The sequence below is a fragment of the Myotis daubentonii genome, chromosome 1 (assembly GCF_963259705.1).
Source record: "Myotis daubentonii chromosome 1, mMyoDau2.1, whole genome shotgun sequence".
In the NCBI taxonomy this organism is placed as follows: domain Eukaryota; kingdom Metazoa; phylum Chordata; class Mammalia; order Chiroptera; family Vespertilionidae; genus Myotis; species Myotis daubentonii.
Genome location: NC_081840.1, coordinates 141,389,221 through 141,400,450, shown reverse-complemented (window position 1 = coordinate 141,400,450; position 11,230 = coordinate 141,389,221). Strand labels below are relative to the sequence as shown.

The following is an 11,230-nucleotide window of genomic DNA, read 5'->3' as shown; positions in this document are numbered from 1 at the left end:
ACTTCACCAGCAATGTGTGGAGGCTACAGCCTCACCTGCCATCTGAGTGTGGTTAAGCTTTGGGGGTGAGAAGGTTGTCGATCTGATCCTAAAGTAATGGCCTTTGCCTAGTGTGCCTGTCCCCACCCCTACTGCAATCCCTCCACCCACTCTGGGTTCCCACAAAGTCAGCGGAACTCAGGGAGCAGCCTGCCTGGTGGAACGCGCCGGTCCCTCTGCACTGCGGCGAGAGCTGCGTGCCCTGGGGGCGGAATGCGCACAGCCAGGAAGAGGCCTTTGCACAACTGGCCCGAAAGAGGAAGCACAGAGAGCACTGAAGTAAACACTTAGAAAGACAGTTTTGAAAGAAATCGGGTTCTTGGGCTTCTATCCAACTGTCTTCTGGCCCCAAATCCCTTTGCCAGTTTCCACTAATATACGGAGGCGACAAAGAAGGGTCAGTTCGCCAGGGGACACTCCTTAGAAAAGGGGGCGCTTGGCGCCAGTAAGGGAGGGATGAGCCAGGAAGGCACAACTTTACCAGACTTTAAAAACAACAAACAAAACAACACCTCTTTTCCTCAGGGTTATCAAGGCTGCCGTGTAGAGGGGGTAAGTAAGAGGAAATGAGGTACACATGCAGGGAGGACAGATCAGCCCCGACTTTTCACAGTCGCGCTCCATCCGTGCGCCCCCCTTGCACCTCATGCAAAGCAGCGGCAAGCTCCCCACGTCTGCGCGCCGCGGGGGGAAGGGCAGGGCTGACACCACTTCCTCCCTGAGGCAGCGGACCTGAGCCCGGTGCAGCCTAGTGCAGTTCGTCGCATTCCCCTCCGGCGTCCCGAGGCCGACCCCTGCCCTGCCCGCACCCCCGCCAGGTCCCCGTACAGCCTTCGAGGTAAGCGGTGCCAGCCGGCCTGGGAGCGCTGGGAGCTGCAGCCTGGTCCCTGGGCTGTCCCGTCACCGAGCCCCTGGGTCCCAGGCACGACCCCGCATTCCGGAGAGGCGCGCGCCCCCACCCCCTCTTGGACCCGCTCCCCAGGGTCCCACCACTGATGTCCGCACTTGACCCAGCTCCATGGGAGTTTGGGGCTGAGGCTGGCCTTTCCCCGCGCCCGGTTTCATCAGATTTGACTGATTTCCTGCCCAGAAAATTGCTACAAGTTCCCATGAGGAACCGGTATGAACCGCTGTCTCCCAGGTCCAGGAGCCCGGCCAACTGGAAGGGATTTCTGGGGCATTTCTGGGCGCTGTAGATTAAATTGCACGTCCTATAGAATCTGAGGTTCCTTCCTTGAAAACCTTCAGACAACTCTTTCTTCTTTTTAAAAATAACCTTTCTTCCGAATTATTGTCCTTTTTCGTCTTAAAGCAAGATAGAGGGAAACTATGGGCACCAGGCGGAGGTTTGTCATTTGGCTTGGAAATTAATGTCCAGGGTGTGGTTTTATAGCATGAAGGAAATTCGTAAGATGCCTTATGTCCTTGGAGGGCCTCAGCTCAGGGGCCCCGCTGAAAACTTTGCTCAGTGTACCTCTCATTTTCCTCTGGGGAGGGGTTTCTTATTATTCATACCATGTGGAAGGCTAACTGTGCTGTTTCTGGACATTCACAGCAAAGTGGTTCAAAAAGAGCATGTAATGTGACCGTTAGAGAAAGAGAAATGAAGTAACAGGCAAGTAAGTAACAGAGAGGGAAAGGGCACATGAGTTTATCACTCCCCAGGGTATTGTTTCTGGTGGCATAATGTGGCTTAAACAAGGCAAGGGTACCAGGCTGCTTCTAACTTTAAATTCTAGGCCTTTGAATGGAAATTTCAGAAAGAGAGCCTTTGTCCCCTTGCATAAGCCCCCAGTGGCAATTTTCCTCTGGCCTCCCTGAAATACTGGAATGGCACATGGGCAATGCTAGCAGTAATGCTGGCTGGCAAAATTAACCAAGGTTCCACTAAGAAAGCTGTCATGTTTTCCAAATGGTATTTCCTGCCTGCTTAACATGTGGTGAAAGGTCAAAGAAATTTAATGTCATCTTCAGTCCATCAGTACGTAGTAATCTTTATAATATTATTAATATATGCGTCTTTTCTGGGTATTTGGGAGACTTGGGTTCATCTCTGCCTTTAACTAAAACAAGGATGACTTTGAATAAGTTGCTTTAACCTCTCTGGACCTGAGATAATTTACCAGTAAATGAGATTATTGAACTATATTATGTCTGTCATTAAAATAGCAATTAGGGAATTGCTCTCATTCTTTGAATTTGTCCTGTCTGGAATGTTGATAAAGTTAGAATTGCTGATCACTAACCAAAAAGAATGGAGAAAATAATAATGATAGCAGATTTTGTTAGATTCTGAAATATCAATACTTTAGAGGCTTTTTGTTTCTCTGAATATAGTCCATTTCTGGCCTATTGATGGCAAATTTCCATCCTGTTGAAAAACTGAGTTGATGTGCCCAAGTTTGGGTAGGTCAATATTAGATTTCAAAATTCTTCAATTGTTATTTCTCCAGAAATATAATTTTGTAATATGGATGACTATGATTCAGTTGCTTTAAATCTTAAACACAGTATTTACTAAATGATGTTAGTATCCATTACATTTTTTGTATTTTTTTATCCTAAGAATGTGTACTAATTGCCCACCTTTTTTTGCCTTTTTTCACTTATAAAGTTTTCTAGATATCTTCATATTATTCTTCCAGTTAGCTTTTTATAAAATTCATTGTTATAAATGACTGTTTAATATGCCACTTTGAATTTTTTTTAACCATCCTTTCAAAAAGCATTATTATTTTCATTTACTTCTAATACTCCTCAACCTTATTTAATTATTTTTATACCTAACACTTTTAGTGATTCCACAAATGTTATAATAAATTAAGTTAGCATTTTACAGTCTATAACACTAAAATCAATTTTATAGAACCTCATGCGTTGATTTATAGACAATAAAATGATCTTAGTAATGCTAACTTCAAAATACAACAATCCTTATTAACATAATTAATATTTTAGTGTGGAAAATATATACATATTTTATATTAGTCCTGTCATCCTAACTGGCAAGTAACTTAAAGTTTAAGTATTTATTATACATCTGAGTACATAATAAACGTCAGGATGTAAGGCATTGGTACACTGGTTGTATAATAATATTTATATGTACTGGAGTTGTAATTATTATGAGGTGCATGACTTTTAAAGGAAACTGCTATATATTTGGAAAAGTAGCACTTGGATTTCTTTTGAGAAGAGAGGATAGCAGCACTAAGCTATGGAATTTAATGACCTATAAATAGTTTAAGGAGCTAGACTGTACATGAGATGTGACAAGTCAGGGCCTGAGGACAGCCTCTAGGACTAGAGGATGTGACCTGCCACTACTGCTTCCTTATTGCCTAGCCACATTCCTGGCACCGGAGTTAGGACTCCAAAACTGTTTGCTAAAAGTACAGAAACTATGTCAGTTCCACCTCTGGGTTGTCCCATCAAAATGTCACAAGGGCAGCTGGCGCTGTGGGCACCAACCCTGAGACATGAGCAGGCAGAGGTGTCACACCACTCCAAAGCTCGACTCTTTCTCAGTGTGTCTTCTGAAGCTTGAATTCATGACCCAGTTTCCAAACATTTCATGAACATTGACTATGCACTTGAGCCATTAAGACTCATAAGAGCTGTTTTCTTTCTTTTTAATCAACTCGGTCAAATGGTAATAGTAAATAATAGTTATAGCTTATATTCTGTACCAGATTTGTGTTAATTTAAATGTATCATTTCATTAGTCCCTACATCCTGGGCTTATACTATTGAATAAATGAAAGCACAGAGAGTTTAAGAAGATTACACAGAGCCCTAACCGGTTTGGTTCAGGGGATAGTAGAGCATTGGCCTGCAGACTGAAAGGTCCCAGGTTCGATTCCGGTCAAGGGCATGTACCTGGGTTGCAGGCACATCCCCAGTAGGGGGTGTGCAGGAGGCAGCTGATCGATGTTTCTAACTCTCTATTCCTCTCTCTTCCTCTCTGTAAAAAGCCAATAAAATATATTTATTTGAAAAAAGAAGATTACACAGAGAGTCGGAAGCACAGTTGACCTTTGAGCTGAGCGAGTGTGATATCAGCTCTGGAGGTGCTATATTAGGGATAAGGACTTAAATGGTGGAAAAACATAGACCTTTCTGTGGGGTCAGGGAAGGGAAGATTAAAGGCAGATAACCAAGTTAATAACTTGCCTTATTAGTACTCTTTTTTATTTAATCCTCACCGAGGATATGTTTGGTTTTAGAGAGAAACATCAATCGGTTGCCTCCTGTATGCACCCTGACTGGAGACTGAACCCAAAACCGAGTACGTGCCCTAACCTGGAATCCAATCCGAGACCTTTGGTTGCACAGGTCGACACTCCAACCAACTGAGCCACACCAGCCAAGGCTCCTTATTAGCTCCTTTGTTTAGTTAGGTTCTTCTCAGTGGGAAGACAAGATAGTATAATCAGTTGTGAAGTCATTATCTTTTTATGTCTTGAAAAAATAATCTTTGGCAGCAGTCATGTGTTTTTATTATCTTTTTTAAATTTAAGTTCTTTATGGTTTAAAGTATTACATAAGTCTCCTTTTTACCCCATTGACCTCTCCCCGACTGCCCCCACCCTCCAGCACATAAACTCACCCCCCCACCCACCCACCCCAGTCTGTGTCCATTGGTTATGCTCATCTGCATGCATACAAGTTCTTTGGTTGATCTCTTACCCCTGACTCCCTGCCTTCCCTCATAGGTTGGAAAGTCTGTTCGATGTTTCTATGACTCTGATTCTATTTTTGTTCATCAGTTTATGTTGTTCATTATATTCCACAAATGAGTGAGATCATGTGATATTTATCTTTCTCTGACTGGCTTATTTCCCTCAGCATAATGCTCTCCAATTCCATCCACACTGTTACAAATGGTAAGAATTCCTTATTTTTTACAGCAGCATAGTATTCCACTGTATACCACTGTATACAGTTTTCTAATCCCTTCATCTGCTGATGGGCACTTAGGCTATTCCCAAATTTTAGCTATTGTAAATTGTGCTGCTATGAATATATCCTTTCTGATTGGTGTTTTTGGTTTCTTGGGATATATTCCTAGAAGTGGTATTATTGGGTCAAATGGAAGTTCCATTTTTAATTTTTTAAGGAAACTCCATACTGTCTTCCACAGTGGCTGCACCGGTCTCCATTCCCACCAGCAATGCAGGAGTGTTCCTTTTTCTCCACATCCTCACTTGTCATTTGTTGATTTGTTGACAATAGCCATTCTGACAGGTGTGAGATAGTACCTCATTGTTTTGATTTGCATCTCTCGGATGATTAGTGACTTTGAGCATGTTTTCATGTCTCTAGGCCTTCTGTATGTCTATGTCTTCTTTCTAAAAGTATCTATCTAGGTCCTTTGCCCATTTTTTTATTGGATTGTTTATCTTCCTTTTGTTAAGTTGTATGAGTTCCGTATAAATTTTGGAGATTAAACACTTATCGGAGATAACATTGCCAAATATGTTCTCCCATGTAGTGGTCTTTCTTGTTGTTTTGCTGATAGTTTCTTTTGCTGTGCAGAAGCTTTTTATTTTGATGTAGTCCCATTTGTTTATTTTCTCCTTAGTTTCCAATGCCCTAGGAGCTGTATCAGTAAAGATATTGCTACAACAAAAGTCTGCTATTTTGTTGCCTATGGCTTCTTCTAGGATTTTTATGGTTTCCTGTCTTACATTTAAGTCCTTTATTTATTTTGAGTTTATTTTTGTGTATAGTGTAACTTGGTGGTCTAGTTTCATTTTTTTGCATGTATCTGTCTAATTTTACCAACACCATTTATTGAAGAGACTGTCTTGATTCCATTGTATGCTCTTGCCTCCTTTGTCAAATATTAATTGAGCATAATGGGTTGGTTTGATTTCTGGGGTGTCTGTTCTGTTCCATTGGTCTATATGTCTGTTTTTGTGTCAGTACCAAGCAGTGGCTTTGAATATAGCTTGATATCTAGTATTGTGATCTCTCAAACTTTGTTCTTCTTTCTCAACTTTGCTGTAGCTATTTGGGGTCTTTTTTTATTCCAGATGAATTTTTGGAGAGTTTGTTCTAGATCTTTGAAGTATGCCATTGATATTTTAATGGGGATTGCATTGAATCTGTAGATTGCTTTGGGTAGTTTGGACATTTTAATGATGTTGATTATACCAATCCATGAATATGGTATATTCTTCCATTTGTTTATGTCTTCTTCTATCTCTTTTTTCAGCATCAGGTAATTTTCTGAGTAGAGGTCTTTACCTCCTTGGTTAAATTTATTCCTAGGTATCTTAATTTTTTTGTTGCAATGGTAAATGTGATTTTTTTAAAATTTCTCTTTCTGTGAGTTCATTATTGGTGTATAAAAAAACACCACATCAATTTCTGGGTGTTAATTTTGTATCCTGCTACATTGCCAAATTCACTTAGTAGTTCTACTAGTATTTTGATGGAGTCTTTAGGGTTTTCTATGTACAATATCATGACATCTGCGAATTGTGACAATTTTACTTCTTCTTTTCCAATTTGGGTGCCTCTTATTTCTTCTTGTTGTCTGATCACTATGGCTAGCACTTCCAGTACTATGTTGACCAGGAGTGGTGAAAGTGGGTATCCCTGTCTTGTTCCTCCTCTAAGGAGAAATGGTTTTAGTTTTTGCTTATTGAGTATGATGTTGGCTGTAGGTTTGTTATATAAGGCTTTTATTACGTTGAGGTATGATCCCTCTATTCCCACTTTGCTGAGAGTTTTTATGGGGAAAGGGTACTGGATTTTATCAGGTGCCTTTTCCTGCATTAATTGATATGATTATGTGATTTTTATCTCTCACTTTGTTTATGTGATGTATCATGTTTATTGATTTGTGGATTTTGTACCAGGCTTGCATCCCTGGAGTAAATCCCACTTGGTCATGGTGTATGATCTTTCTGATGTGATACTAGATCCGATTTGCTAGAATTTTGTTGAGGATTTTAGCATCTATCTTCATCAGGGATATTGGTCTGTAATTCTCTTTCTTTATAGTGTCTTTATCTGGTTTTGGGTCAGGGTCATGCTGGCTTCATAGAAAGAGCTTGGAAGTGTGCCCTCCTCTTGAATTTTTTGGAATAGTCTGAGAAGGATAGACTTTCGTTCTTCTTTGAATGTTTAGTAAAACTCCCCTGTGAAGCCGTCTGGCCCTGGGCTTTTGTTTGCTGGATGTTTTTTTATGACTGCTTTAATTTCCTCCTTAGTTATCAGCCTGTTAACATTTTTTTATTCTTTTTGATTGAGTTTTGGAAGGTTGTCTTTTTCTAGGAATATATCTACTTCCTCTAGGTTGTTTAGTTTGTTGGAATAGAGTCGTTCATAGTATATTTTTACAATCTTTTGTATTTCTGTGGGATTTGTTGGCATTTCTCCTCTTTCATTTCTGATTTTGTTTATTTGGGCCCTTTCTCTTTGCTTCTTGGTGAGCCTGGCTAGAAGTTCATCAATCTTGTTTATCCTTTCAAAGAACCAGCTCTTGGTTTCATTCATCTTTTGTATTGTTGTGTTTTTTTTAATCTCTGTTTCCTTTATTTCTGCTCTAATCTCTATAATCTCCTTCCTTCTGCTCACTCTGGGCTTTTCTTGTTGCTCTCTTTCTAATTCTTTAAGTTGTAGAGTTCGATAATTTATTACCATTTTTTCTTGTTTTTTAAGGTAGGCCTGTAATACAATGAACTTCCCTCTCAGGACTACTTTCACTGTGTCCTATAGGTTTTGGATTGTTGTGTTTTCATTGTTATTCATTTCTAGGATTTTTTAATTTTTTCTTTGATATCTTTTGTAACCCAATCATTGTTTAATAGCATGCTATTCAGCCTCCAAGTGTTTGAATTTTTTTTATTGTTTTTATTGTAGTTGATTTCTAATATTATGCCATTGTGATCTGAGAAGATGCTTGATATGATTTTAGTCTTCTTGAATTTGGAGAGACTTTGCCTGTGACCCAATATGTGATCTATCTTTGAAAGTGTCCCAGGTGCACTTGAGAAGAATGTATATTCTGTAGCTTTGGTGTGAAATGTTCTGAAGATGTCAATTAAGTCCATGTGATCTAGTGAGTCATTTAGGATTGCTGTTTCTTTGCTAGGTTTTTTTTTGTTTAGAGGATTTATCCAGTGATGCCAGTGGGGTATTAAAGTCCCCTACTATGATCATATTGTTGTCGATCTCTCCGTTGATGTCTTCCAGAAGTTCTTTTATGTATTGGGGTGTTTCTGTTTTCATTATCTTTATTGTATTCTAATCCCTCTTGATAGCTTGCAAGATTAAGTAAATCAATGAAATTGTGAGTATAATTATATTTTTCTAATTCTACTGGGGATCTTTCTGATTTCATTACATATCACAGACTCATCAATGACATGGTTGTGGGAAGGGAGGGAGGATAAATGCTCCATCACACAGCAATTGTGTTTCTACCAACTGGCTGGAAGACCTATGTCCAGAGAGTTATATCAAACTGAAGAGAAAATAAAGACTGATAGTAGAACAAGTAAACACTAGACTAGATTTGTTCTTTTTCCCTTTTTTATTATGAAATAGTTCATACACATAAAATATGATAGATATATGGGTAAATTAAAATAAATAATAAAGCCAACATCTTTGTCTACCGCCCAGCTTAAAAAGTAAAACATTATCAATACATCTTCTGACTTCCTTTCAATAGCATTACCCTTTTTTTCATTATTCTGAATGTGCTGGTGTTTTGGACAGCATTTAGAAAGCATGTACATGCATTTGGAAAGATGTCAAACTGGAAAATAGAGTACATTGGCACTTGGAATTAGAATCTCTGCTTACTCTAAGCATGATCATAAATAGAGTGTCCTATTACATAAAGACAACTTATTATAACTTAAGTAGCATAAAAACAAAGTAGATTACACATGGCTAAAGTTAAGTACCATGGAAATACTTAGTAGTATCTTAGTCATTAATGAAATGACCAAGATTTATCAGTGGATAGCTATAACTTTTAAGTGTAGTAAAGAATATGGAATTTAGGAACTGCTTTTTTTTTCATAGTACTTAGATTTCTACTTTAAATACAATTTGAGCCCTAACTGGTTTGGCTCAGTGGATAGAACATCAGCCTACGGACTGAAGGGTCCCAGGTTCGATTCCAGTCAAGGGCATTTACCTTGGTTGCAGGCACATCCCCAGTAGGAGGTGTGCAGGAGGCAGCTGATCGATGTTTCTCTCTCATCGATGTTCCTAACTTTCTATCCCTCTCCCTTCCTCTCTGTAAAAAAATCAATAAAATATATTAACAAATAAATAAATACAATTTGATCATTCCAAAGATATTTGTCAAGTACTGTTCTAGGTGCATGAGACATGTTGTAAACAGAAGAGGCAAAGAGCTCTGCATTTGTGGAGCTTATATGCTAGTGAGGAGGCACAGACAATACTCAATAACCATAATAAATAAGTAAAAACTATAGATTTTAGTAAATTAAGAGTGCTATCACACAGACAAAGTTGAACAAAATAAAGTTACGACATTATAGAAGTTGGTAAGGCTTGGTCTCATGGAGAAGATAAGATTTGACCAAAGGTCTGAAGGAGTTAAGAGGCTATCTGAGGAAACTGTTCCAAGCAGAGGAAACAGCCAGTGCCAAGGCTGTAAGGCAAGGGCATGCCTGGTATATTTGGGGAACACGAAAGCCCATGAGGCTGAAGGTAAGTGAGCAGGAAGAGAGTAACAGGAGATGTGGCTGGAGGGGTAATAGGAATGTGAAGAGGTGGCAGATCTTATAGGGTCTCGTAGGCCATTTAAAAATCCTTAGCTTTTACTCAGAGTGAAATTGAGGGACCATTGTGGGATTCTGAGAAGAGGAGTAAACCTGATCTGCCTGACATTTAAAAGTCTCACCTCCACTGCTTGAGCATTAACTGGCTGGAGCAAGGATGAGCGCAAGGAACCCATTAGGAAGCTTTGGGAATCAGCATATATTTTGAAAGTAGAGCCAACAGGATCTCCTGACAGAGTGGATGTGAGGTGTGAGGGAATGAGGAGTCAAAGCTTTTGGCCCAAACACCTGGAATGATGGAATTGTCATCAACATGGGGCTGTTGGGGGAGAGACAACAGAAATTCACTTTTGGATCTGGATCTGATGCATCAATTGGTAGTAACTATTTGCTTATTATATATCAGGCTCAGGTAGTCAGGCTAAGTTAACTATTTGAGAAGATGCTATTATTATTGTCATTTTACAAAATTGTGACCAGAGAACCAGCTTAAACTGGTCCTATCCTGTTTCTAACTAGATTCAAAATGAAGTTTAAACCTTGGATACCCCACTTACAAATAAACACCACTCATGAGCAATACTTGTGCACATACCCCCCACACACACACAGATACAAAGTACCCATATGACCAGAACCTGAACTCCAGAATCCTTTCTGAAGTGAAGGGACCGTTGTCCAGGATGATCTGGTGCTGAAGCCCCTTAAATCTTGCCCCTGGACCAGGAGACAGATTTGGGGTGAGCCCTCTGTCTTCTTGCCGGTCAACTCCCAAATAAAAGCTCTTTATTTTCTTAAAAGCCGATGTCAGTGGTATTGGCTTCTATGCATGTTGAGCAGCAAGCCCTTGCTGATAACAAAATTAGAAATGAGAGATTAGAGAGTTTAAGAAATTTGCTGAAGATTACAAAGTGTAAGAAATGGGACATAAAACAAGATCTTGGGAATCCTAAACCTTTAACTATTCTTTCAAAACTTGTTGGAAGGGATGACCAGCAATAGATAAAATCAGAATAGAGTCAGCTAATCAGTAATAATCCACCTCTATGAGACTCAAGACAATAAAAATTATTTTTAATAAATGGAAGAATAAGAAATGAATAGTAAGACTCCCCATATTCATACCTGAATTTAAAACCAGTGGCATGGGCATTATGCAAGACAAAGTTTCTATGATTATGAGTTTAACAGCAGTATTCTAAGGGATGGAGGATAAGGCCTTTTCCACAAAGGAGCTTTTATGCCTAGAGTTTAAGATATTTATATTTTCAAAACCTATGACCAGTTTTGGAAGACAGGTGAGCTTCTTCCCTGCACAGCTAGATTTCAAATGGGTGCAAGTGCTGGAGCTGGGCTAAAGGCTCACTAGTAGCTCCTGAAGCATGTTAAGGGGCACTATTGTGATATTTGGAAAA

At 39.5% G+C, this 11,230-nt stretch overlaps 1 protein-coding gene across 1 annotated transcript in view; it reads left to right on the top strand.

Annotated features, from left to right (window-relative positions):
* The first annotated feature begins 472 nt into the window (after window positions 1-472).
* The window catches only part of APBB1IP (amyloid beta precursor protein binding family B member 1 interacting protein), a 111,080-nt gene continuing 100,322 nt past the window's right edge, over window positions 473-11,230 (top strand). The window contains exon 1 of the mRNA XM_059661374.1: window positions 473-877. The gene's annotated coding sequence lies outside the window, so the exon portion shown is untranslated. The remainder of the gene's footprint in view (window positions 878-11,230) is intronic.